This window comes from Cervus elaphus, chromosome 29 (genome assembly GCF_910594005.1).
Source record: "Cervus elaphus chromosome 29, mCerEla1.1, whole genome shotgun sequence".
NCBI classification, from domain to species: Eukaryota; Metazoa; Chordata; class Mammalia; order Artiodactyla; family Cervidae; genus Cervus; species Cervus elaphus.
Genome location: NC_057843.1, coordinates 1,812,263 through 1,840,091, shown reverse-complemented (window position 1 = coordinate 1,840,091; position 27,829 = coordinate 1,812,263). Strand labels below are relative to the sequence as shown.

At 45.0% G+C, this 27,829-nt stretch overlaps 1 protein-coding gene and 1 long non-coding RNA gene across 4 annotated transcripts in view; one reads left to right on the top strand and one right to left on the bottom strand.

The window, feature by feature from the left end:
- The window catches only part of PALLD (palladin, cytoskeletal associated protein), a 383,456-nt gene that overhangs the window by 304,659 nt on the left and 50,968 nt on the right, over window positions 1-27,829 (bottom strand). The gene's annotated exons all lie outside the window — the stretch shown is intronic.
- On the top strand, window positions 16,875-27,103 carry LOC122685747. Its single transcript, XR_006338544.1, has 3 exons — window positions 16,875-16,958; window positions 18,787-18,930; window positions 27,014-27,103. It is a non-coding gene; the product is annotated as an uncharacterized LOC122685747 (long non-coding RNA).

The window sequence follows — 27,829 nt, the reverse complement described above, 5'->3', positions numbered from 1 at the left end:
TGCTGGAGTGCGTTGCACTTCCTTCCTGACCCAGGGATCAAACCTGCATATCCTGCGACTCCCAGCTTGCAAGTGGATTCTTTAACACTGAGCCACCAGGGAAGTCCCCAGAGAGGCTCCTTAAAACACTAAAAACTAAAAAACATATGCTCTAGCAACCTCACTCCTGGGCATGTATCTGGACAAAACTCTAATTTGAAAAGACACATGCACCCTGTATAATGTTCACTGCAGCACTAGTTACAACAGCTAAGACACGGAAGCAACCTAGATGTCCATCAGCAGACGAATGGATGAAGAAGATGTGGTGCATACACGCTGGAATACTACTCAGCCACAAACAGAATGAAGTAATGCCATGTGCAGCCATATGGAGGGACTTGGAAATTATCATACTAAGTGAAGTAAGTCAGAAAGAGAAAGACAAATATATGATAGCACTCTACGTGGAATCTAAAATATAACACAAATGAACTTAACTATGAAACAAACAGACTCCCAGACACAGAGAACAGACTTGTGGTAGCCAAGGGTTGGGGAGGGATGCAGTGGGAGGCTGGGGTTAGCAGATGCAATAGCAGATGCAAACTATTATATATGGAATGGATAAATAAGGTCCTACTCTATAGTACAGGGAACCATATTCCATATCCTATTATAAACTATAATGGAAAAGAATATAAAAAGAATGTATGAATACATATGAATATATATGTATAACTGAATCACTTTTCTGTACAGCAGAAATGAATACAATGCTGTAAATCAACTATACTTTGTTAAAAAGAACATACAACTCTTTTGCTCAACACATTCCTATAGCACCTGGTAAAACTGGGGTTGGAAGGAAAGATGGAGATTGCCATCCTCCTGTGCCTGCAAGAAGGACCATATTTATTAAACAGAACATGTTTATGTTTTCATGGACTCATGGGTCAATACAATTTCCAAAATACAGGTACTTAGATTCGGTCATTATAGGTAAGTGCCCCCCTACAACCTGGAGAAGGGAACAGCAACCCACCCCAGTGTTCTTGCCTGGAGAGTCCCATGGACAAGGACATGTCCCCCTATAAGCACTGGAAGAAGTTTATAGCAAAGTCTAAATCTAGAAAAGAGTGTGAGCTGAAATTGGTGTCTCTAAATATATATTACCTTTTAGTAACTGAGACTCTGGCAATCTCAGAGAAAATTTTCTGTTGGATGATGGCCAAACAGATTAGCTAAATGCTAACAGGCCAGAGCCTTTCTCTTACCTTATCTCTGATCTATTTCACACTATTATAATCAAAATACCCCCTTTGTGTCCAGAATTTGGTCACAGGATGGGTCAAAATTTCTGTGGGTATTTTATGGAAGGGAGAAAAAAAGCACTCTACAACATAAACCACACTAACTCCACAACAGACACCAGGATTATTTGGCTACATTTAGAAGACAAAATTTTCTCAGTGCTATAAAATTTCATGGAGCATATAAAAATAGAGCAAGCAGTCAGCTTTTTGATTATGACAGCTTTTCCTTTCAATTTGAAACAGATTCTCTTCTTTGAGCTCCTCTTTGTTCCCCCATGGCAGGTGACGGTGATAAGGTAAAACACATGATTCAGTAACACACTAGAAAAGTCAGGAAACAACAGTCATGCAACCCAGGCATGGTCTTTTCAGAGTGCGCCTTCCTGCTGGAAGCCCATGGCTTCCTTACCCTTTCGGTGACCTTGGAGCTGGCCACCAGCCTCTCCAGCCTCACCCGGGCCCTTTCCGGAGCTTTCCTGCTGCAGGCCAGTTGGACTGGTTTTGGAATGAAGGCCCTGCATCCTACTTCACCTTCAGCCTCACACCCGTGACTCTCTCAGCCTGAAGTTGAACATCTCGTCTGTGGGCCTCCAGGCCTCCGCTGAGGCGTGCACGGCCTGTGCTGCCAGAGCCCGTGGGGTTTCCTCTTTGCATCATGCCTCACGTGGGTCACTACCTGCACGCAAAGGGCCGGGACAGCTGTCAGTGTCCCGGGCCACGTCCTCAGAACCTGTGATAATGTCCAGCTGGCACAGGTAAACTCTCAGCAGATATTTGCTTAAGGAACAAGAGTGGGCAGGAGTAGATGTTATGCTGGTGGCACTGGTCAGGAAAACAACCACAACAATGGAAGGACCAGTGTTTTCTCCTGGGTAACGCAACGCTGACTTTAGGAAAACATATGGCTTTTCTGGGAGAAGGCAATGGCAACCCACTCCAGGACTCTTGCCTGGAAAATCCCATGGACGGAGGAGCCTGGTAGGCTGCAGTCCATGGGGTCGCTAAGAGTCGGACACAACTGAGCGTCTTCACTTTCACTTTTCACTTGCATGCATTGGAGAAGGAAATGGCAACCCACTCCAGTGTTCTTGCCTGGAGAATCCCAGGGACGGGGGAGCCTGGTGGGCTGCCGTCTACGGGGTCGCACAGAGACAGATATGACTGAAGCGACTTAGCAGCAGCAGCAGTGGCTTTTCTGGGGAGCAAAGATCATGAGACTGGATCTGTTTTTGATCAGTCCAGAGCCCCAGGACTTTAATCTAATCTGGAGTGATTTTCTCTAAAAACATGAAGATTCAGGCCTCACGTTAGCACTTACATAAATCCCTGTGGAATCTTGGGGGGTGTAGTATACAACCTTATCTAGCCCGCTGTTTTCACTGATCCCATCCCTGGGTTCAGCCTCCAAACTCCTACTCCCTGCAGGGACTCCTGTCACTAGTCTCCGTCAAGAACATTGGCAGGCTTATATTTTTATTCCCTGTTAGGCCACATACAGATTGTATCTTGCGTCTCCACAATCTGAGAGCTGTGTGTTTCATCACATTTCTGTTTGGGCTGAACAGAGTGCCAGGCTCCAGAGATTGCCAGAGCCCCAAAGAGCAGACAAGTGAACAAATGAATGAGTGATAAACTGTTAAGAGACTTCCCTGGTGGTCCAGCAGCCAGGGCCCCACACTTCCCACTGCAAGGGGCAAGGGTTCCATCCCTGGTCAGAGGTCCACAGTCCCACATGCCACTGGTCCAGCCAAAAAAAAAAAAAGCAGTGACATTTTTACAGAAAGAATTATAAGGAGATTGTGATAACACACACCAGACAAGCTTGGGACTGGTCGCCTCACAAGGGACAGTTTGGCGTCTGTGACTTTGTGGAAGCTCACCTATAAGAACCTCCAGCTGCAGCAATGCGAGGGGCCTGGGGATGCTCATTCGGTATCTTGGGAGAAGGGCCCTGAACGTCAGGTGTCCCAGCTGAAGGCCTGAATCACATGCTGCCCTGAGCAGGACAGCACGGCCCCTCTCATCCTGTGGAGGCCCACGCCAGCTTGCCTCCCATGGATGTCTAGAATCATCTCCCAGTCCATCTGCTGCTGTAGGACACAGGCAGAACTCAGCGCCTTGGGAGGGGGAGCTGCCTTCTTTGTGGGGTCTTGGTTGTAATTCCCATCACAGGAGGCAAAATATTCACGTGTGTGAATCTGCAGACAGGGATCCCACCACTTGCTCACATGCATTTTAATTGAGGAAGAATAGACTTCTCTTGCTAGGACTTCACACCTGAAATCTACGCATATATTAAAATGACCAACATAAAGGCTTCCCTGGTAGCTCAGCTGGTAAAGAATCTGCCTGCAATGCAGGAGACATCGGTTTGATTCCTGGGTCGGGAATATCCCCTGGAGAAGGGATAGGCTACCCACTTCAGTAATCATGGGCTTCCCTGGTGGTTCAGATGGTAAAGAATCCACCTGCAATGTGGGAGACCTGGACTTGATCCTTGGGTTGGGAAGATTCCCTGGAGGAGGGCATGGCAACCCACTCCAGTTTCCAATCTCTAGATTCTTTCCTGGAGAATCCCATGGACACAGGCGCCTAGAGGGCTACAGTCCACGGGGTTGCAAAGAGTCAGACACGTCTGAGTGACTAAGCACAGCACACAATGCAAGGGAAAGCTGAGGGAGGAAACGAACAAGATGCTTTACACGCTAGGGGTACTGGGGTTCCTGGGTGTGCCTGGCTGTGATGAGATCTGGCTGCCATCACTGACATGGGGTGAAAGCTGTCTGATGGCAGGACAGACACCCTGCAGGATGTCCAGCTTGTTTCCAATAGGTGCACCTCTGTGGCTCCTTAAGTGACCGTGTGTCCACCTGCCGACTGTTCCCTGGCTCCATCCTTCAGGCTAAGCTACAGGGCCCTCTGTCCCATGTCCCTGGGGTCTCTGCATAGATTGCTGATAGGATCTGAACAGAAATCCTGATTCCTGCCCTGTTTTTGCCCCCAGATCCTCCGCCCGCTCAACTGCCCCTGCCGATGGCCACCTGCCCTCCATCCAGAAGTCCTCCCAGCTCTGCCTCCAGAAATCATGAGGAGCTCTGCTCTCCCCACCTCCACAGCTGTGGTGAGCCCCATTTCTAGCTGGACCATCTCTTTCCACTCACATCCTCTCCCGCAGTCTGTCCTAAGAGTCCAGAGCCACATCAGAAACCTCAGGTCACTTATCTCTCTTAGAATTTCCCAGTGAAACCAGAACAAGAGCATCAGGTCCATGCACGGTCCCACTCTTCCCCTGCCCCTCCCACCCCACCTAGGACTCCCCTCTTCTGCCTTCCTCTCTGCTGAGTTGTGGTCCCTGGGGACGTCCCCCTACTGGAAGGACCCACTGGAAGGACCACTCAAGGACCCCGCATCCCTGCTCTGGCTCAGCCAGGCTGTGGCTGCCGACTGTTCCTGTGGCCTTATGTGGGGGGAGGGGGGAGGGGTGCACAGGGGCCTCTTTCTAAGGGCACTAACCCCACCTTCATGACCTCTCACCTCCCACACAGGCCCCACCTGCACCTTGAGCGTTAGGTTTTCAACACAGGAATTTTGGAGAGACACAAACATTCAGATCACAGCCCTCTGTATCTACTAGTCAGAGTTCTCCAGAGAAACAGAGCTAACAGGCTACATCCACACTTTCTACCATTACCCTCTATTCATCCATCTATCTATTGAAAGAGGAGACTCGTTATGTGAATCGCTTTACGCAATTATGAATACAGAGACATGCTACCATACGACAACACGTTGCCAGCCCGAGGACCAGGAGCTCTGATGTCCAGGACAGAAGATGGGCATCCAGTCAAGAGGAGAAAGAGGGAGAGACAGTTCAACCTTCCTCGCCTGTCTGTTCCGTCTGAGCCTTAAGACTGAATGTCACCTCCCCACCCCACTCCCCAGTCCCGGGGAGGACAGGTCTTCCCCACTGAGTCCATGGGTTCAGTGCTGGTCTCCTCTGGACACGGCTTCAGCAGCCACACACACATGTGACATCACCAGTGCTCCAGCACTCCCTCAGCCCGGCCACGTGAACGCAAAACAACCACCGCAGCAACCAACAGCCTAGCTGTGGCAGAACAGTTAAGTGTGTACATGTGTTTTTCAACAGAATAAAATCCTTGTCCATTTCCAGCTTGGATATACAAATGGCAAATCTGCTTTCTGTGAAAATGTATTTAAGTGTTAAGTTCTCTGGGGATAGGATTGGGTCTGCCTTCCCCAACATGGTCACACCTGGCCCTCACTGCAAGCCCGGCACTTACTGGATGTTCAGTAAATGGTGATCAGATGTAAGTCTGAAAGGTTCAGTGAGATTCTCCCCCGATCTCCTGACAGCAGATCCACAGACACCCCTCGGGAAGGTACTATGACTCAAACCATTGGAGTGTTTTTCATTTATTTGGTCACTAAAATCACTGTCCTGATAATTGTAGTCTGTCTCCAGTGTAAGGAAAACCTTTCAGAGGAAGTTTCAAAAGAAATCTGTCTGGAGAAGCGGATAAAAAAGATGTGGTACATACATCTTAATGCAATGGAATGTTACTCAGCCATTAAAAAGAATGAAATATTGCGTCAACATGGACGAACCTAGAGATTATCATGCTGAGTGAAGTACCTCAGATAGAGAGGGAAAAATATTCTAAGACATTCCTTAAATGTGGAATCTAAAAAGAAATGATACAAATGAACTTACAAAATGGAAACAGACTCAGACTTAGAGAACTAACTTATGGTTGCAGGGGGGCAGAGGGGAAGGGATTGTTTGGGAGTTTGGGATGGACATGTCCACACTGCTGTATTTAAAAACCAACAAGGTCCTACTGCAGGGCACGGGGCACTCTTCTCAACACTCTGTAAAAACCTTATGGTTACCAGCGGGGGAGGATGAGGGGAAGGGATAGTTTGGGAGTTTGGGATGGACCTGTCCACACTGCTGTATTTAAAACAGATAACCAACAAGGTCCTACTGCAGGGCACAGGGCACTCTTCTCGGTTTCATGCGGTGGCCTGGATGGGAGGGGAGTTTGGGGGAGAATGGATACATGTATATATATGGCTGAATTCTTTTGCTGTCCACCTGAAACTATCACAACACTGTTAATCAGCTGTACTCTAACACAAAAAGAACAACAACAACAAACTCTGTCTGTCCCGGATTGTGTGTGAATCTGATCTACTCAGATCCTTTAACCACCCCATGTCAAAGGGAACCACACATCTTGTTACAGGTCTTCAAAAGAATATTCTAGAACCTGTTTCAGGTCACCTGTCCTGAGGTTACTGCATTGATAACCATGGTCCTTCAAGTTTCACCTGACATTATATTTTGAGGGTACTTGTATTAACTTCAATAAAATACATGTTGAAATTTCTAAAAGGCACTACTTAAAATTCACATGGACTCAACTATTTTTAAAGTATCAGGTAAAATGCTTATATATTGTTTTCTTTAAGAGACTCAAAAGTTCGCTACAAGTGGCTCTAATATTTTCACAGCAATAAATACCTTCACCAGAAACATGCCTATTTGAGCATGTTATCTTAAAATGTTTCGGCTGTGTTTGAATTTTGACATAATTCTGTTTTCTAGTGATAAAAATCCAGTGTCAGGGTGGGGCCATGGTTTACCCAGTTCAACAGCAAATTGTTTTCATACCCTTTGTCATAAGGGTTGAGCCAATACCCCGTGCTTTGTATCCTAGTCACCCCTCTTTTCAGAAAAACTGCCCTGAGCATCTCCATTTTCTTGTAGTCTTGCCATGACATTCGTTCACTAACCTGAGAAAGCGACTTGGTTTTCAGGGATTAAACACCCCACATGAAAAGAGCCTCAAGGAAGGTACTTTACCGGAAACTATAAAGTGTGAAAAACTTTTTATGGCTCAAAACCCAGGGTTTCTTTTGAACGTTACTGTGTTTTCCTGGAGAAAATACTTCTGCTTGTGTTGTCAGGGGCGTTTGTGATCTAGGGCAAGTTATAGGGAGGGTTTCTGGCGTGGTGTTGGGACTAGTGGCGTTCCTCTGGAGTAAATCAAATCAAGGATAATCCATCCCGTCCAGCTGGCCCCGTGGGAACCTCCCGGCCTGCGGCTTCCGTTGCTCTGCGGAGTTACACTGACCCTGAGACACACCTGGGTCACACTGTACAATACACGGCAGACCGTTATTGCTTCCTTCGGCGTTTCCTCTGGAAGGCTGATTACAATGAGCCCCTGGCGTCGTGACAGCAGATGCCGTTTCAGAGAAATTCCATGTTCACTTCGGGGCTTTTCTGGCTTCAGCTTCCGGTGCACAAGGGTGGTAGACGTCACGTCCAAGTGTGGGTGTGACACAAATCTGCCTATCTGGGTTTTCAAAGGAAATAAGTAAAAGTCATTTGAAGACTCTTGGGCCCTCCGAGGCTGACACCCTGGCTTAGAGCAACGCGACACAGAGAGTCCAAGAGAGATGTGCTCTAGAGTGGACTCGGGCATCCTCGAGCATTTCTGGGAAGGAGGCCTATGGGGCCACGTGTGGTGAGCACGCAGCCATGGACACAGGGGTGCGTGGAGCAGGGGTGCCCTGAGTCCCGCTGCCCTGCACCCGTGGGAGGCGCCGTATTTGAAGCAGGGCTGCAAACCCCAAGCTGAAAGACTTGTAGACTTTCCACAGTGGTCCCCAGGGAGGTGGGACACCCCAGCTTTTGATGGCAGGACAGCACCAGGGTAGCGCCCTGCACTCTGACCCACTCCGCATGCCTGCTCCTAGGCCCTGACGCCTGCTTGTCCCTGTTTTCTCAGAGTCCTCCTGGACGGCTCTGAGTTGGGCTGTGATGATGAGAAGGCTGGTGCTCCTCTCAGCTGTGACTCCCAGGGCAGAGGGCGCCCTGCACCCCATGTGTGGGGTGTGTATTTTGGCTCTTTCAGGGTGAGTCCTGCTACCAGAGATGAACTTGCACACACTGACGCCGTCCTGCTGGGCCCTGCCTGTGCTCATTCAGGCACTCTGCCTCCAGGACACACATGTTTAAGAAAAGAAAGGTACCTGTGAACAGAGAGGAAGCTCCCTCACTTCCTTAGACCTCCCCGTCTTTGGGAGGTGCGCATCTTGTGAGCACACAGTACATGCTGGGAGCTGTGCTGTGCACGACTTCTCTCTACAGGACGCGTCTTGAGGCTGTTCCATCCACACGCCACAAAGAGAGGATGAGGTCTGAGAGTTAGATACTGTGTCTTCACAATGATCAGGCTAAAATGTTGCAAACTGTGTGGAATTTATTAAACTTACACAGCAATTTACAAGGCAAATCTCTAGTGGCACTGGTCCATTTGACTGATTTTTATTGAAGCATAGTTGATGTGCAGTAATATGATATGTTACAGGTATACAATATAGTGATTCACAGTTTATTGGCTGTCTTCCCCATGTTGTACAGTATATCCTTGTAGCTTATTTTATCCCTTCAGGGGATCTTCTCAACCCAAGGATCGAACCCACACCCCCTTCATTGGCAGGTGGGTTCTTTACCACTGAGCCACCGGGGAGCCCTGTTTTGGCATGATATCTAACATCTATTAAATATTAATACATAATGAGTGTCAGCTTTTAAATTTCCCTGAAGATGTCCACAGCTCTCTTACTATGGTGTGTGTGATTTTGTACCAAGAAGGACAACGTTTGCCATTGAGTTTCCAAATAGGGACAATGGGTGGATAGCTGGATGGACTTCTACTGGCCACTTAGTATTTGGAGCTCCTGCACCTCACGGGTGGAGTGAGATAGCTCAGGGTTCCAGGGGTTCATTGTCTCTCAGTATTAAACTGCCTTAAACATAAAATCTCACACTTGTCCATAGTCAAATCTATCTCCCTCTTTTTCACCAACTCAAAAAGCCAACCAAACTTCCCATCTCTTCCTGTCTCAAAAGGAAAGCCCAGGGTAGCTTAGTGTTCTTTGCATGATGGAAATGTCACAGCGCACATCCTCCTGCAAAGTGCTAACTGCAGCTCAAAGTCTTGCATTTCCGGCGGTGGTCTTGAGGGAACACTACTGCCTGATGATCCATCCTGTATCACAGATCGAGCCCTGGCTGCCTACCTCCAAACCAGTTCACTATCTGTGGAACGGTTGCTCTAAACCAACCATTCACATTGGCTGCTTTTCAGCAAAACGTAACCAACAGTTTGCTGGTCCAATTAAAACAAAACAACACACACACACAAAAACAAAGAAGTGAAAACCAAAATATCACCCTTGTTTTTCTAAACTGCAGTCTAGACTTTTGAAGGTCTGAGTAAATTTATGTTCAGTTTTGTACCCCTCAAAGAGAAGATAATCAGGCACAGTTTAGTATTATTGAAGTTTTACTATCATGTTTCTCTTAATAATTAATGTATAAAGTACTCAAGAATTCAACTTGCTCACAAAAAATTGTGACTCTTGATTTATAGTTTGAGGTATAATCATGGAACCTTCTTATGAATGAGGTCATACTGCCAATTAAAAAAAGGTAGCTAACCACTTGCTAATTTTAGCCTTGAGTTTCTTTAAATTACTAATGTGATGGGAAAAATCTGACCAAACAAGTCACAAAAGAGAAAATCAAAAGACTGATAAACATTTCTAAATACAGTTAATATTCAAAGAATGCAGATAAAAATGGATTTACTTTTTAATCTATCAAATTAATCAGTTCAATTCAGTTTAGTCACTCAGTCATGTCTGACTCTTTGCGACCCCATGGACTGTGGCATGCCAGGCTTCCCATCCATCACCAACTCCCAGAGTTTACCCAAACCCATGTCCATCGAGCTGGTGATGCCATCCAACCATCTCATCCTCTGTTGTCAAAAGCATCCATTCTTTGGTGCTCAGCTTTGTTTATAGTTCAACTCTCACATCCATACATGACTACTGGAAAAGCCATAGCCTTGACGAGATGGACCTTTGTTGACAAAGTAATGTCTCTGCTTTTTAAATATGGTGTCTAGGTTGGTCATAAATTTCCTTCCAAGGAGTAAGTGTCTTTTAATTTCATGGCTGCAATTTGACAGAAAAGTCACTTTTGCTTCAATTCCACATTTGGCTTTCCCTGTGTCCTGAAAGGCTTTGTTATATTTTGTCCAAGATGAAAAAGCTAAAGTAACTAAGATTTTTGAGGCTGAGGAAGCTCAGGTGACTTGGGTATGGGAATTCTCTCTGGTGAGTGGTGTGATTGGAGTACTTAGCACTTTTCTTTGTTTTCTACCCTGTTGAAGATTTTGTGGTTTGACATTGACTCAGACATAGGATTGATGCTTTTGAATTGTTGTGCTGGAGAAACCTCTTAAGAGTCCCTTGGACTGCAAGGAGATCCAACCAGTCAATCCTAAAGGAGATCAGCCCTGAATATTCATTGGGAGGACTGATGCTGAAGTTGAAGCTCCAATACTTTGGCCACCTGATGCGAAGAGCTGACTCATTGGAAAAGACCCTGATGCTGGGAGAGATTGAAGGCAGGAGGAGAAAGGGGCCAACAGAGGATGAGATGGTGGGATGACATCACTGACTCAATGGACAGGAACTTCAGCAAACTCCAGGAGACAGTGGAGGACAGAGGAGGCTTGCAGGCTGCAATCTATGGGGTCTCAAAGAGATGGACATGACTTACCAAATAACAACCAGTGACAACAGACAGGGCAAACTGGGTTAGTACTGACACATCCCTTTGGGGTTAGTATTGTTCCCGGGGACCTCCCTCCCTTTCTCTTTTATGATCACTGCCCTTTTCCCAAGCCTTCATGAATCCCAGCTCCACATTTACGCTGGGCATTGAACAGGACATTTTGGACCAGGGAAAGGTACCATGCTTTTAGAAAAAATTGGGGGCTTTAATCCTCAATGTTTTGCATTGGCTCTGGCTAAGTTATATAATTACTCTGATTTTTCTCTATTTATGAGATATTTACCTAAGAATATTGGGAGGAATAAATGTATGAAACAGTTTTGTAAATAGCATAATACTAAATACATGGGTTATTATCAGCATCATGATCACCTTCTTCATTTGGGGGATAGAATTGCTATGTGTTTTGCCAAATGCCACTAAAAAATAAGATATTTAGAAACTTCTTGGTTTTCTGAGGGTTAGTGAGTTGGTTTTTAAGTTCCAACTCTCATTTTTTCCCTTGAACAAATGACCACAAATGTCTAATAGGTACCTTCTCTTAAACTGAATAACCATTTGATGCATATCTTTGGTTTTTCATCTCTCACCAGAATATTGAAATAAATTGTGGGATATATTTTTCCCTAGAAATAGGATACCTCTTTTTAAAAAAAAATTGTTGAGTGAAATCTTAATAAGAGGGAAAGATTGGACTGGGTTCAAAATGTCAAGATTCTGTAGTACTAGATATTTGAAAAATCCATGGGAATAAGGACAGACAAGGTCAACTAGTCAAGCAGTTGATTTTAAAAAATGGTGTTTATCTAATTGACATTATCATCTCAAACACACATTTAGCTATATAAACTGTTAGCTTGAATCTGTGTTTTGAGACTGTACAAACACTTACAGAGAAACATCTGATTTTAAAAAATGGTTTGCACACCCACCAGGATGAACATCTGTTTTCCATTGACTGCTCTCTGCTTTTGGCTTAGAATGCTGTAACATTGACTTTTTAAAAAGAGGTGTGATATTACAATCACTTACAAGTATTACAGGAATATCTTTGCAAAAGAAAATAAACTCACTCAAAAAGCAAAGAATGTGGCAGTTTAATTAAACAGTAGGTGGCATTCATGTGGTTTAAATCATCAGGTGGGTGTTTTTTCCTGGGATAGTTATTTTCTCCTCAAGCTTAAATGGTAACTTTCATTTTATTTACCAGCTTCCCCAGATTGTATTTAAATAGTTAACTACAAGAACACAAATATTTCAGATAATTTTTAAGAATCTTTAAAACAACCAACATGGAGGAAATTGTTTTATAGTGATTTCACTAGACCTTTATTATCCTGTATTGTTTCTTAGGACTCTCTGCCACAGAGCTCTCCCCTTAGACTTTTGCAAGGTTTCCTCTCTCCTACAGCGACTCCCAATTGGGACCACCCACTGGATAACACCCAGGCCATTTCAATCAGACCCTCTGGGGCGGGGGACACACTGAGCCTCTTCTGAGACTCATGCTCAGGGTCTCTCTTTAGAGCAAATGAATCACTGGGAAGAACTTAACGTCTTCAAAAATCATCTCAAACAATCGCTTTTTCCCTCTAGATACACCAGAAAACGAAGTATAAAAAACAAGATCTGCCGAGAGCATTAGAGCTTTCCCTGTTTTTCTTTTTTCTCTCCTGCGTCAGAAGGAAATGATTCCTTTCCCCTTTTTCCATCTGATAAGAGCAGAGAAACAGCTCTTTCCCTTTGAATCTGAGCAACAATAGTAAGTATTAGCACTTAGGGACTGAACTCTCACCTCTGCTTTCATCTTTCAGAATGTCTCATCAATGGCTGCAAGGGAGATACGTGTGTCTCTTCAGTTTTGTTGTGCATCAAGCCCTGGTGCACTTGGTCTAGTAGACAGCAGGTGCTCAAGAAGAAATAGCAGGTTCAGGGAAGAAGCTTCTGGGCACTCTGAGGGCCCCTCACTCTCCAAGTCCTCACCACAGTGTCTCTTGCTCCTCTAGAATAGGGGCTGCTAAGCTTGCTATTAATACATATGTTTACATAACAATTATTTTAGCTTAAGAAGCTGATTTTGTGAGCTTTTGCGTGTGCACATGTGTGCACACACACACAGCCCACTTGGTTTTCACAATAATCCCAGGCACATTTACCAGAGGTAAGGTTAGCCTTTCAGTTTCATGAGTGGGGGAACTGGTGCAGAAAGGCTGAGTGAGTGCCCCAGCTCGCGGACACCAGCTCGAGGTGCATGTAGGTGGGCATCTGTCCTCCCCTACCCACCACACCTATGACTCCCCGCAGGGTGAGGGCCTGTGGTCAGATCTGCAGCTGGCCCAAGGGTGGCAGAATCAGAACTCTAAAATATCTCAGCAGCTTGGAATGACAGCCAAGAAAACCCCAAATGTGGAATTTAATGGGGAAGAAGATAAGGTCTTCAGTTTAAATTATGAAACCAAATTCAGACGTGCAGCTCTGGGGGGTGGGGGCGGGGGGGCCTAGCCTGTTCACGTGAACTAAATGTACGGCTATGAGATAAGCACGAGACAGACGGAAACACTTAGTGCAAAGTTGGGTGGCTTTCATAGCACTATGGGAGGAGAGGTCTTTCCCAGAGCTAAGAAGAATACCATGTTCTTCTCTGAGCTGGAGGGAAGCCATCAGAATGGCACACTCTGCTTGAGCCACCATATTTGAGAGGACAGTGACCAGACTGGTGCTTGTTCAAAGAAGGCTGAGCACTGTCACCCTGCCTCAGCTGGCACCCTCAAATCCCAGGTCCTCCTGGACCACCCCTCCTACCCCAGCACCTATGGAAGGTTTAATGGCCTTAAGAACAGCTGTGAGTTCACAGGGGCTGAATGCTGCCTGTTATTTCTGGCTCTAAGCTCTTGCCTCTTTGGAATCGAATCCTAGGGTCCCACCGTGCTCTTCTTAGACTTTCTGCAGAACCCGTGAACTTGGCTTCTGGTTCTGATTTCCGCAGAGTCCCACTTGTAAGAGGCTCTTCAGTGCTAAGAGATGTTACTGATAGTTTGGGGAGACAAGGAGGGTTGATGGAGCAAGAGCAGTAGGAATTTTAAACTGAAAACCAGACATCCCCTTCTTAGGACGCTTTACTTGCTGGCCTGCCTCTGGGAACTCCTCCGTCTGCTGATGTGCTCTCAGGCTCCCTGCTCTGGGCTCCCGGCACTTCCCCTCCTCTCCTGTGGGACTCCACATGTTTCTCCCATCACGGCACATGGCGGCCCACTGTCCTCCAGCCTGGCTCCCCAGCTCAGCCTGCCAACCTGTGCACATTCGAAGCTGTTCCCACGCGCTCTCGGCAGTTCTAAAGCATCCTTCCCCCAACCCCTCCAACTCTCCCAGGCAGGAGCCATTCTCTCTAGAATGGACTTGGACATTGAAGCAGCATTTTATTCCTCTGCTAAACCAGGAAAATGAAGGGTTTGAAAATGGCTGCTTCCTAATTCATACTTTTAACTTATTTCAAGCAATTAGCTCATTTCAAATTGCAGTGTATGGGAGCATTCCCCTTTCCCCATTGTAATTCCCCCTTCCCCATTGTGACCACGTATGAATAGAAACTGTTCTTCATTTTGAAGATGGAAAATGTATCTTAAGTAAACTCAGTTGTTCTGTCATTATAAATGAATACTGGGGGTTACAACAATGCAATCAAAGAACAGTGCAAAGGCGTACTAATGGGATGGAGCTGGGGCAGCTGAGAGAACAGGATTCACAAAGGGCTTTGGATGGATTGGAGAGGAAGGTGGCCATGAGCCTGATACAGTTTGCTTCCTCTGAGCTGGAGGAAGCAGAAGAGAGAGAAACTTGACAACCTTGAACTCAATTAAAAGAAAGTAAAGAAGATAGTCATTTACGGCTAGGTGCTCAGGCTTTAGACTCTAGGAAAGGAATCTGAGTTTGGAAACCAGAGAGGGTGAAAAGGAAAAGAAACAACTCCTGGGGGAGACAGTCAGAGCTGCGGGTTGTTTCTGGAAACCACCGCTTGCTTCCGTTTCACAGCCTAACTGTCCGAGGCCTGGACAGCCCCATCTGAAACAGCAGACCTGCATTTGTCCTGATGACACTGGCCTCTGCTGGGCTGGATGGTGGTGGTCCAAAGGCACCTGTGGTGTGTTTGTGCCCTAAGAGTCCTGGAGATGTGAAGTCGCCCTGGCCCCCCAGCATGGGGAAGCCTGAGCAGCACTGATGTGTCAGTTGAGAACTCAAGTCCTTGTAGCATCAGCCGTGATGCACATGTGCAGACTTGGGGTCTGTCCCAAGGCTGGAAAGGTTGGAGGGCGCCTTGGTGTGGTGTGTGTATGGCCGGGTGGAAGGACGCCCTTCAAACCAGGGCTCACGCTCTAAGGACGGGTGTCGTAGGTGTGATGGACAAGGACTCCGAAAACCACGCGTTAGCTCTAGGGTAGGACTCTGATTTTGTTGTTGGAAATGCTCATCTGAACAAAGGCAGAAAAGCAAAACTAGAGGAAAAAAGTAAAAGTTGGAACAGCAGATACATTGATGAAGCTTAATTCCTGCTAATTCACTGGAAAAGACAGACTCATAGCAAAAACCTCTGATGCTGGGAAAGATTGAGGCCAGGAGGAGAAGGGGGTGACAGAAGATGAGATGGTTGGATGGCACCACCAACTCCGATAGACAAGAGTTTGAGCAAACTCCAGGAGATATCAAAGGACAGGGAAGTCTGGTGTGCTGCAGTCCGTGGGGTCACAATGAGTAGGAGACAACTTAGCGACTGAACAACAACAACAAATCCCTGCTGAATTAAGAACTGCACCCTAAGTAACAATGAGTCTGCATAGCTGCATAAATGCTGCTGTGCATTTGTACCACATTTTCCACTGTTTTCAGTATAAATGTCATTGAAATGAACACACTCATTAAGGGGGAGACTGTGTCATGGGCTTTGCCCCCAGGGAGTTGGGACACAGAGACAACTACAGACTACACCAGGAGTCAACAGTTTCCACAACAAGGACAGTCCTTTCACAAAAATGCAACAGGGGAGGAGGGTTGGGTGGGGAGAGGAGCAGGGCCAAAGAAAAACTCCAGCTCCGTGCTGTGGAGTCCAGATTATTCTGGTGCCAAAGGCCTTCAAAAACGAAGGCCAATGAAAAAAACAAAGATCATGGCATCTGGTCCCATCACTTCATGGCAAATAGATGGGAAAACAATGGAAACAGTGACAGACTTTATTTCCTTGTACTCCAAAATCACTGTGGACAGTGACTGCATCCACGAAATTAAAAGACACTAGCTCCATGGAAGAAAAGCTATGACAAACCTTAGCATATTAAAAAGCAGAGACATTACTTTGCCAACAAAGGTCCACATAGTTAAAGCTATGGTTTTTTTCAGTAGTCATGTATGGATGTGAGAGTCGGACAATAAAAAAGGCTGAGTGGTGAAGAATTGATGCCTTTGAGCTATTGTGTTGGAGAAGACTCTTGAGAGTCCCTTGACTGTAAGGAGATCAAACCAGTCAATCCTAAAGGAAATCAATCCTGAATATTCATTGGAGGGACTGATGCTGAAACTCCAATACTCTGGACACCTTATGCAATGAGCTGACTCGTGGGAAAAGACCCTGATGCTGGAAAGATTGAGAGCAGGAGGAGAATATGGGAGCAACAGAGGACAAGATGGTGGGATGGCATCACTGATGCAATGGCCAGGAGCAAACTCTGGGAAATGGTGAGGGACAGGGAAACCTGGCATGCTGCACTTCCTGGGGTCACAAAGAGTCGGACAAGATTGAGCGACCGAACCACAACAGCCTTCATGCCCCTGCAGGAAGCTCCTCCCACCAGCAGGAAGCTCCTCCCACCACGACCAGCCCCTCCCCCATGGAAGCTCAGAGAAGTGAGGACACAGGCCCACGCGCTGTTCCCTGTGCCGCTGAGCCAGGGAGGGACTTCTTCCCTTCAATACTAAGGAGTCATTAAAAGGTAAAAGAATCAGAGAAGGGAGAATGTGAAGAAAACGCAAACACACCTGCTCTTCTTTGGAAAATGCACAAACCCAGGGAGGCCTGGAACGCGTTCTAACTTGTCCGTGTGTCTTTAGCCCCAGCTCAGAGCTCGGTCACCACTGGGCAGGGTCGCTCCCTCCTGAAGCCCGTTCAGGGCGGAAGGTCACTGGTCAGGCCGTGCCCCGCACAGGAAGTGGGGCGGGGCGTGGGGAGGGCAGAACCCCTGCGCTGAGAGCGGCAGCCTCTGTGAACTCTGAGGCGCGCCTGCCGCTCATCCCCAGCCCCGCCGGCACGTGCACGGCTGCTGAGGCCCCGGCCTGGACAGCCCCTTCGGGCCCTGACTGTGGGAGGCCTGTGGGCCTGCCGGAGCGTCTGCGAAGCAGGAACGCCTCAGGCACCAGTTCTCGCCCTGGAAGGGCCTGGTTGTGACGGCGTCACGAGAAGTGCGCTTCTTCAGGGTTAGGGTCCCTGCGGTGCAGGATGGTTTCCTCCACACAGGATGGCGACCCTGAGTACATGCAGTCTGTTTAGTTGGAAAGAATAGGCAGGAGCTCGGGAAGGACGCCCAAGGTGGTTTTGAGCCCGAGGGCCCGTGTCCCGTCAGTTAGCTCTCCATGGAGGCCGTGAAATAGTTTCCCTGACCCCTTAGACTGCGACAGTGGAACCTAGACTGTCTCATTTCCTAGCTGACACGTGGGGACAAGTTCCTTACTTCTCTGAGCCTCGATTTCCCTCATTTGTAACGTGGGACAGCACAGCTGTTGTGAAAGTTAAATGTGACAAATGAGGTCAGTAGAATTCGTCTCCGCCCCAGTAGGGCCTTAGCAGGCTTAAGACATAAACCCCAAATGTCAATTCTGGAAGCTCTTAATAGCTTCGGCGCACATTATACATTTATCTAGATCTTCGGGAAAGGTCTGTTTCTTATAGCCCTAAGATGAGAATTTTTCGGTGAGAGTGGAGGTGGCTTACATTAGAAGATTTTTCCCTAAAGGACTGGGATTATTCCAAAAATAGCCCTGGTGTAACTTGAAATTCAATGGAAACTAAGAGTTGTTTTATGTTCACCTTCATGTGGCAGCCTCTGTTCTGCAGATGAGAACAAGCTGTGACAGGACAGTGCAGGTAGGACTTACACACGGGCCATTTCAAAGACTGTCTAGAGCTAAAATTAAGTTCATAATTTTAAAATGTATTTGACCTGAACTGTGAATGTCATGACTTTTTTTCTTTGTGAAACCTTCAGGTTCTCTTTGTAGACTCACCTTTTCATTTTAAAGGCAAGGGTTTTAAAACATTTGACTGTATTTGAGGTACGAAAGAGGGAGTGGATTGTCAACTGACTCAGAAAAATTGGTTCTGTACTTCTAATCAGGAGGCATATTTCACAATTGTGTACATTATCCACAATCATTCTCATTTTGCTTCAACTTACATATTTCTTTATCTTAATACTGTACTTAAGTAAATATTTCACTAAGTATTTACTTATAAAGCCTATATATTAGAGCAATTCAAACAAAAAATGCAGCTAGCTTTGATATTGCCACTCTCATGTGTTAAAACATGGAAGGGATCCAAGAATATAAAATATCTTGCAGAAAGTATCGTGAACAGTTAATCTCACTTTAAGGGGATTTCTGACAATAGAAACAGGTTATGCATGAATGTGGCAATAAGCATAAATTATGCTGAACTGGTTTCTAAAGAAAACAGAGTTTTCCCCCGTGTGAACTGTCACCCATTTTTGAAGCTTTGAAATAAGTAGATAACATTTTCTCTCTCATTTTCATCTGCCTTTGTAGTTTGACTCTGAGCCAGGAATTGAAGCAGATGTACTGGGCTCTTGCGAAAAAGCTTGTTCCCACAAGATTGCCAGACAAATTCTGCAGACTCAAGATGTTTCAAGAGTTTGGGTAATCATCACAATTTTTGGACTCCTATCTGAGGTGAGTAGAAATGCCAAACCTTGAGGGTCTCAGTATTTGTGTCAGTATGATTCAGTTGGAGGTATTTATGTTCTTGGCTGGTTGACAGAAGATAATTATGAGGTTTCTTAATTGGAAATATAGAGCAATACATGTTGGTTTATAGAGCATTCCAGCAAAACAATTTGCTCCATATCCAGATGAGCATAAAGCAAATTAACACATTCCCAGAACTGCTAAGTGAAAATTAAATGTAGAAGAATTGTTTCAGTGTTTGAAAACATTTTATCAATTGATGGAGTCAAACATTTGTTGTCACAGCAAACGTGTTAAGGGCTGTAGGTGAGGGCTGCTTTCTCTGGTCTCAAATGCTCCTTCTGTTCTGCCTTCTCACCTAAACAGCACAAAAAATTCCCAGAGGCATCTCATTTTAAGAAATGTCTGCAGTAAGGACAGTTTGTAGATGCGAGCCTCTAGGAAATGTTTGTCAACACTAAGCATTTTAGGAGCTAATACAGGGAGGTGATAATGGGAGAGGGAATCAGATGGGAAGTTTCCACCTTAAATGCCAAGAGTGCTTGCCACAAGGTTTCCTGCAACCTGGCCCGGGTGGGGTGAGGTGAGGGGGTGGGAAGAAAAGTCTCTGTAGCCAGTGGTTTCCTTTTGTTTTGCTGAAAGGACAAAGGGCATTCATTTGGGTTAAAGGATAAACTGAAGTCAGGGGTGTTCCGTGAGAGAAGCAGGAGAGTAAGCGCATTGGGGAAATTTAATGATTGAACGTAATATTCCAAGAAAGAGGAGCAGAAAACCTCTCCCCTTAAGACTCAGGGTAATTCTACCTGACTCTCCTTTTATGAAGGCGTGTCAGGAGGGACTCACAAACAACCTGGATGAAGGGAAGTCTTTAACTGACCCTGAGGTGCTTGGAGTCCTTTTTGTTGTCATCTAGTCACTCAGTCTTGTCTGACTCTTTGCTATCCCATGGACTGCGGCACGCCAGACTTCCCTGTCTCCTCTGTCTCCTGAAGTTTGCTCAAACTCATGTCCATTGAGTCAGTGATGCCATCCAACCATTTCATCCTCTGTCGTCCCCTACTCCTCCTGCCTTCATCAGGGTCTTTTCCAATGAGTCAGCTCTTTTGTATCAGGTGGCCAAAGTATTGGAGCTTCAGCTTCAGCATCAGTCCTTCTAGTGAATATTCAGGTTGATTTCCTTTAGGATTGACTGGTTTGATCTCCTTGCTGTCCAAGGGACTCTCAAGAGCCTTTTCAAGCACCACGGTTCAAAAGCATCAATTCTTTGGCACTTAACCTTCTTTATGGCCCAGCTCTCACATCTGTGCATGACTACTGGAAAACCATAGCTTTGACTATACGGACCTTTGTCAGTAAAGTGATGTCTCTGCTTTTTAATACCCTGTCTAGGTTGGTCAAAGCTCTTCTTCCAAGGAGCAAGTCTTTCAAGTCTTGTAAATTACACACATGCTGCTCATGGGATTATTTATGGGGTGATGCACTGGTTGTGTTTTTCTATAGAAAGAACATGAGCCTGGACTGTGGGCTGAGTCCACTGCCTTTGCTCTGTCACCTCCTTAACTCACATTCTCTGAGACCAGTTTTTGGACATTTGTCTTTCATCTGTAGTCTCCCACTTTGCAGGCAGATTCTTTATTATCTGAGCCACCAGGGAAGCCCTCATGTGCTTACCATGTTTTTAAGAATAGTGGCTAAAACAACAAGGTCCTATTGTAGAACACAGGGAACTATATTTAATATCCTGGGATAAACCACAGTGGAAAGGAATATAAAAAAGAATGTATATGTGTATAGCTGAATCGCTTTGCTATTTAGCAGAAATTAACCAACATTGTAAATCAACTATACTTCAGTTAAAGAAAAGGATAATGGCTGAAAGTATTCAATGACTATTTTGCAGATTTTGATACAGATCATAAGGGAAGATTATTTGTCAGGTAGTTGCAGGGTGACTATAATCCCCTTGTTTGCCTAACCTTGCTGAGTTTCTCCAGTGGGGATGAGCAGCACTTGGATGTCCCACCCGGTTGTCCCTCACTTTCCTGCCTCCAGTGTTGGGGTGTTTACACTATGTGCCACAAACATCTTCTCTCCGTTGTGATGACACCCTGCAGTGTGATATATGCACACACTCCAACATCCCCCCCCACCCCCACCCCCACCTCCTGAGAACCCTTGGCCTATGATAGGAAGTTTAGTTTCCTGACTCTCAATTATTCCAGAAAGTAAGTAGCAGCTCAGATAGTAGGAGGAGAACCCAGTGAAGACTCAAGAAATCTAGACTGTGGGGAATACGTGTAAATCTATGGCTGATTCATATCAATGTATGACAAAAAATAAATAAATAAATAAAAATTAAAAAAAAAAAAAAAGAAATCTAGACTGAAGTGTTAATACTGAATTTTTTGGAAAAAGTCATTAAATTCTTTGAACCTTAGTTTATCCATCTGTTAAATGGTAATAGACTTTCCTAGGTAAGAAATCCTTATGAAAAATCAAGAGCTCTTATGTACATTAAAATACTTTAAAAAATATTTAAAAATCTCCATAGGGAAATAGTATTATGAATATTTCTCAGCAGTCTTTATTTTAAGGTAATGAAATAGATGACAATTAGCAGGAAAAAAACTATTATGTTTTAGACACTGTTCTAGGGGCTCTAGAGGGTTAAAAGGAGCATAAAGCATGGATCATATACTCCAGTGTTAGTCACTCAGTCTTGTCTGACTCTTTGTGACCCCATGGAATGTAGCCTACCAGGCTCCTCTGTCCATGGAATTTCCCAGGCAAGAATACTGGAGTAGGTAGCCATTCCCTTCTCCAGGGGCTCTTCCCAACCCAAGGATCAAACCCAGCTCTCCTGCATTGCAGGCAGATTCTTTACCATCTGAGCCACCAGGAATGGAATATACTCTAGAGGGAAAAATAAATGTGTATGATCTAAAAATGACAACACAGGGATAGTAAATGATTAGCACCAGACATGTGATGTTAGCAACACATACTAGAGACATTTAGAAGAGAAAACGTGTTCAATGAAAATAGGAAAACCTAAAAACTATGAAGGAACCACCTCTCTTGTTACATTGTTTGAGAGACACAGTTGTCTTTTATCATAATACAAATAGAACAGTGTCGGTCTTCTCCATGTGAATTTTTTATAGATTGCAGATCTTGGGAATATAAGTGATTAACACTGCCCTTTATGGGAAGCATTAAGCAGGTGACCACTTACAAGAGGAGGACAGAGGAGGGCTGAGAGGACCCCAGGCTGCAGTTCCAGTGTCCTCTGACCCCTGCTGCCCCTCTCTGGTTCTGGTCCTCTCCTGCTGCCTTTGGTCCCTGGGTCCTGCACCAGGGGGCCGGGCACCCTCGGATGTGGTCTGACCTCAGCCAGAAGCCCTGGAGACCCACCCTCAGGGTTTGCCTCAGACTGAAAGTCTGGTGAGTGTGTAGGCCAGAAAAAGGTTTCTACCCTTGTTTGTTTTAAGATGGTCATAGACCCTCAGTCCTGAAGAGACGCCCACATTCAGATAGCCTGATGAACCATGCAATATATTACATAAGACTATTTGTTGTTGTTGTTCCGTCACCCAGTTGTGTCCAACTCTGCGATCCCATGGACTGCAGCACACCAAGCCTCCTTGTCCCTCACCATCTCCCGGAGTTTGCCCAAGTTCATGTCCATTGCACTGGTGATGCTATCCAGTCATCTCATCCTCTTATACCCTCTTCTCCTTCTGCCCTCAATCTTTCCCAGCATCAGGGTCTTTTCCAATGAGTTGGCTGTTCAAATCAGGTGATCAAAATATTGGAGCTTCAGTTTCAGCATCAGTCCTTCCAATGAGTATTCAGGGTTGATTTCCTTTAGGATTGACTGGTTTGATCTTCTTGCTGTCCAAGGGACTCTCAAGGGTCTTCCCCAGCACTACAGTTCAAAGGCATCAATTCTTTGGCATTCTGCCTTCTTTACCATCAAGATCTCACAACTGTACATGACCACTGGAAAGACCATAGCCTTGAGTATATGGACCTTTGTCAGCAAAGGATGTCCTTACCTCTCATCACACTGTCTAGGTTTGGCATCGCTTTGCTGCCAGGAAGCAATCTTCTGATTTCATGGCTATAGTCACCATCCACAGTGATCTTAGAGCCCAAGAAGAGGAAATCTGTCACTGCTTTCACATTTTCCCCTTCTACTTGCCATGAAGTGATGGGGCCCGATGCCATGATCTTAGTTTTTTTAATATTTAATTTTAAGCCAGCCTTTTGACTCTCCTCCTTCACCCCCATAGAGAGGCTCTTTAGGTCCTCTTTGCTTTCTGCCATTAGAGTGGTATCATCCACATATCTGAGGTTGTTGATGTTTCTCCTGGCAACCTTGATTCCAGCTTGTAACTCATCCAGCCCAGCATTTCTCATGATGTGCTCAGTGTATAAGTTAAATAAACAGGATGACAGCAGACATCCCTGTCAAACTCCTTTCTCAATCCTGAACCAGTCAGTTGTTCCATACAGAGTCCTAACTGTTGCTTCTTGACTCACATACAGGTTTCTCAGGAGACAGGTAAGACAATCTGGTATTCCTATCTGTTTAAGAGCTTTCCACAGTTTGTTGTGATCCATACAATCAAAGGCTTTAGTGTAGTCGATGAAACAGAGGTAGATGTTTTTCTGAAATTCCCTTGCTTTCTCTATGGTCCAGCAAATGTTGGATATTTAATCTCTGGTTCCTCTGCCTTTTCTAAACCCAGACTGGACATCTGGACGTTCTTGGTTTGCATAATGCTGAAGCCTAGCATGCAAGACTTTAAGCATGACCTTACTAGAATGGGAGATGAGTGCAATAGTCTGATGGAGAGCACATTCTTTGGTACTACCCTTCTTGGGAATTGGGATAAGGATTGACCTTTTCTAGTCCTGTGACCACTGCTGGGTCTTCCAGATTTGTGGACATATTGAGTGCAGCACTTCAACAGCATAATTTTTTAGGGTTTTAAACAGCTCTGCTGGAATTCCATTGCATCCACTAGCTTTACTGACAGCAGTGCTTCCTAAAGCCCACTTGACTTCACACGCCAGAATGTCTGGCTCTGGGTGAGTGACTATGCTGTCGTGTTTATCTGGGTCATTAAGATATTTTTTGTACAGTTATTGCATGTATTCTTTCCATCTCTTCTTGATCTTCTTGATCTTGATACTTCTACTAGGTCTCTACTGTTTCTGTCCTCTGTTGTGCCCATCTTTGGGTGAAATGCTCCCTTGATATTTTCAACTTTCCTGAAGAGATCTCTAGTTGTCTTCCTTCTGTGTTTCCCTCTGTTTCTCTTCATTGTTGAGTGAAGACAGCCATCTTGTCTCTCCTTGTTATTCTCTGAAACTCTGTGTTTAGTTGAGTCAAAGACTATTTGACTGTTCACATATTTATTCATCTGAAATTTCTCATTGTCTGGGGCCAAAACTTGCATTTATACTCTTCCTTCTGATGTGGCAAAGCCTTCCCCACTGTTGAAAATACCTGTCTTTAGCTGTGACATCAAGCTCCCCGGACTCATCCCCCTCTGACCTCTCCTGGCACTGGCCCCTGGGCCCTGAGCAGGGGGGCTTCCCCTGGGGCTCAGGCACCACACTCTGTTGGTCTGCCCTCCACCCAGGGCCCAGCTGGCATGCACTGGACACCCTTCCCAGCTCCCACCTCCATGTCAGACCAGGGAAGACCTTTCAGGAGAATGCTGTCTCTGGAGCTCAAAGTCAAGGTAGACATCTGATGGCCTTTTCGAGAGACCTTATTCTTAGTTTCAGTGGCTCACCAGATCATCACACATGTTTTTGAAATGTTCTTTGCATATGACCTCTCCTTTCTTTCGCTCTAGATTTTTTCTCCCTTCGCTTCTTTCTGGCAACATTTGTAATGACCTTCTAATTGATGTAACAGCCTCAAGTCTCTCCCCAGCAATTAATTCTATTCACTGCTCCCAGGGTTAATGTTTTCTTTTAAAATAATTGAATTAAAAGGTAATAAAAGATTGTTGTAAAAATTAGAACAACAGCAGGATAGAAGGGAAAAAGTGAGCCTCCTCTTATTCCCCGAGTTGCAGGTCTGATGGATATTCTTCCAGACCTCGCTCTAAGACACGTGCACAGAACCATGGTTGCCTCAGGGCTCTGTGCTTCTGTGAAAGGTTGGGTGTTAGCCCGAGCCTTCCTTTGGGTAACTGATTTTGATTCTTTAGAAGCCTTTAGAATTTTCTTTTCATCTTGAGATTTCCTTCAGAGCTCTGTAAGTCTTGTAAGATTTATTCTGCCCCAGGTGCCTGGAGACGCCTGCATTTCTTCAACAAAGACCAATTTTCTTCTATTATTTCTCTTAGTGTTTTCCTTCCCCACATCTTCTGATTTCTCCTTATCCAACTGGATGGACTGTGGCCCCATGACTCTCCCTGGAGTTAATATCCTTTTGTCTGTATTTCTCATCTCTTTTTCTTTGTGATCTACATTCTCAAAACCTGCATCATTTTTCCTTTCTTATGAGATAATTATTCTTCTTTGATTATTTGGACTACCCACTGAAATGTCTCTTTTCATAATTCTATTTCAAATGTCACTATGTCCTATTCTTTTTTCCCCTGAAGGATGCATTTTTATATTTCTAATGATCTATCTCCTTATTGGTAACTAGGAGTACAAAAAAATCTTGAAATTTTTCTTAAGCTACCTTGGCTGCTTCTTGGGATCAGCCCTGTTTGTTCATGTTGATGAGCGAGAAGCAAAGTTGTTTCATGCTATTTAGTTTCTTGCAATACATGGCGATTCTCATGGTGTTAGATCATACAGTGAGTCAAGACCCAGGATGTCTGGTATGAGTAATGCACTGTTACCCAGTAGCAGACAAGACCTGATTTCCTGTGGGCTCTCTGCAGTAAGAGCAGGGCTATGGAGGGGCGGTTCCCATGGAAGACACCCTAGCTCACCCTCAACACGTCAAGGCAGGAAGGAGTTCCCCCAGGGGTGGAGTGCCTTCCTGGTGGACATGCCCTCAGGAGTGCAGCTGGCTCTGTTGGCCGGATGGCCTGCAGCATGTCTATGCAGACAGTGCTGTGTCAGCACTAAGTTGAGGAAGGACTTTCCAGCAGCGTTCTTCATTGTTTGGCGAGTTTTCCGAACGTGTGGCCTGTTCTTTCGGTTCATCTCTAGCCTTCATGTGGGGAGGCTCTTAGGCCACTGGTGGTCGGAAGGTAGGGGATTTACCACCGAGAGTCACACCCTCATGACTCCGCACCTGTGCTCCAGGTCAGCAGGCGGCACTGTGTCATCGCTCTGCTCGAGGGGGAGTGACATCCACACCCGACATTCTCTCCAGAGACCTGGTGTGCATGCATGCTCAGTCGTGTCCAATTCTTTGTTACCCCATGGACTGTAGCCAGGCTAGTCTGTTCATGGGATTCTCCAGGCAAGAATACTGGACTGGATTGTCATGCCATCCTCCAGGGGATCTTCCCAACCCGGGGATCGAGCTCTAATCTCTTATGTCTCCTGCATCGGCAGATGGGTTCTTTACCTCGGTGCCACCTGGGAAGCCCCCAGAGACCTGGAGGCAACATTTAGTCTAGTAACTGTTCAAACAAAGTAATCATAAGGCCCTTGGTCTAACTATCAATTTTGGATTCATCACCATCAGTTTAAAACTTATATCTAGTTTTTTTAAGCAATGTTACTTGTTATTCTAAAACAGTCTTGTTACCAAATATATTAACAAATAGTAGAAAAAGAAAAGTCATCACACAGTCCCCTAATTATACACATTTATATATATATATACACATATTTGTACATATAAAATCAATAAATTTCCCTGCTGTAAGGAATCACTAATAATAAAACATCTTATTTTATATTGGTCATGCCTTGAATTAGGAGTATGGATAAGAAAGAAACTATTTAAATACAAATATTATATATAATAATTATTATATAATTATATAATATATATTATATATAACATAATATATATTTTATATTTAAATATAAAGATATAATATTTTATAGTTTATATAAGAATTTCTTCCAGGAAGAGAATTCTCAGTTGGAAATATCTAGATGTCAGATATCCAGAAAAGACCAAAACTGTGATTCAAAGTGATGCATGCAGTCAAATGTCCACAGTTTACAACAGGTAAGACCTGGAAGCAACCTAAGTGCTCATGGGCAGATGAATGGATAAAGATGTGTATGTGTATTCCACATACACAGTGGAATATTACTCAACCACAAAAAAGAATGAAATTATGCCATTTGCAGCAACATGAATGGACCTAGAGGTGACCATATTGAATGAAGTCAGATAGAAAAAGACAAATACCATATGATGATACTTCTACATGGAATCGAGAAAAAGATACAAATGAACTTATTTACAAAAACAGAAATAAACTCATAGACATAGGAAACAAAGTCATGCTACCAAAGGGGTAAAGCAGGGGGAAGGATAAATTGGGAATTTGGGATTAACAGATGCAAATTACCATGTATAAAGTAGATAAACAATGAGGATTTACAATCTAGCATGGGGAGTTATATTCAATATCTTGTAATAATCTATAATGGGAAAGAATCTGAAAAAGACTGGATGTATGTATACATATAATGAATCGCTTTGCTGTACATCTGAAACTAATGCAATACATAGTTGTGTGTTATAACACATAGTTGTAAATTAACTATTCTTCAGTTTTTAAAAAGATGGTGCCAAAACTTCAGAGGAGGAGAATGTGGTCCCTACTATTGGAGGAAAACAAGTCAGTACCCAAGCGAGACGGGAGGCCGAGCAGGGGGTCGGAGAGGCCAGAGCAGGATGGGGAGGGCCCAGGAACGGGCACATCTGGGG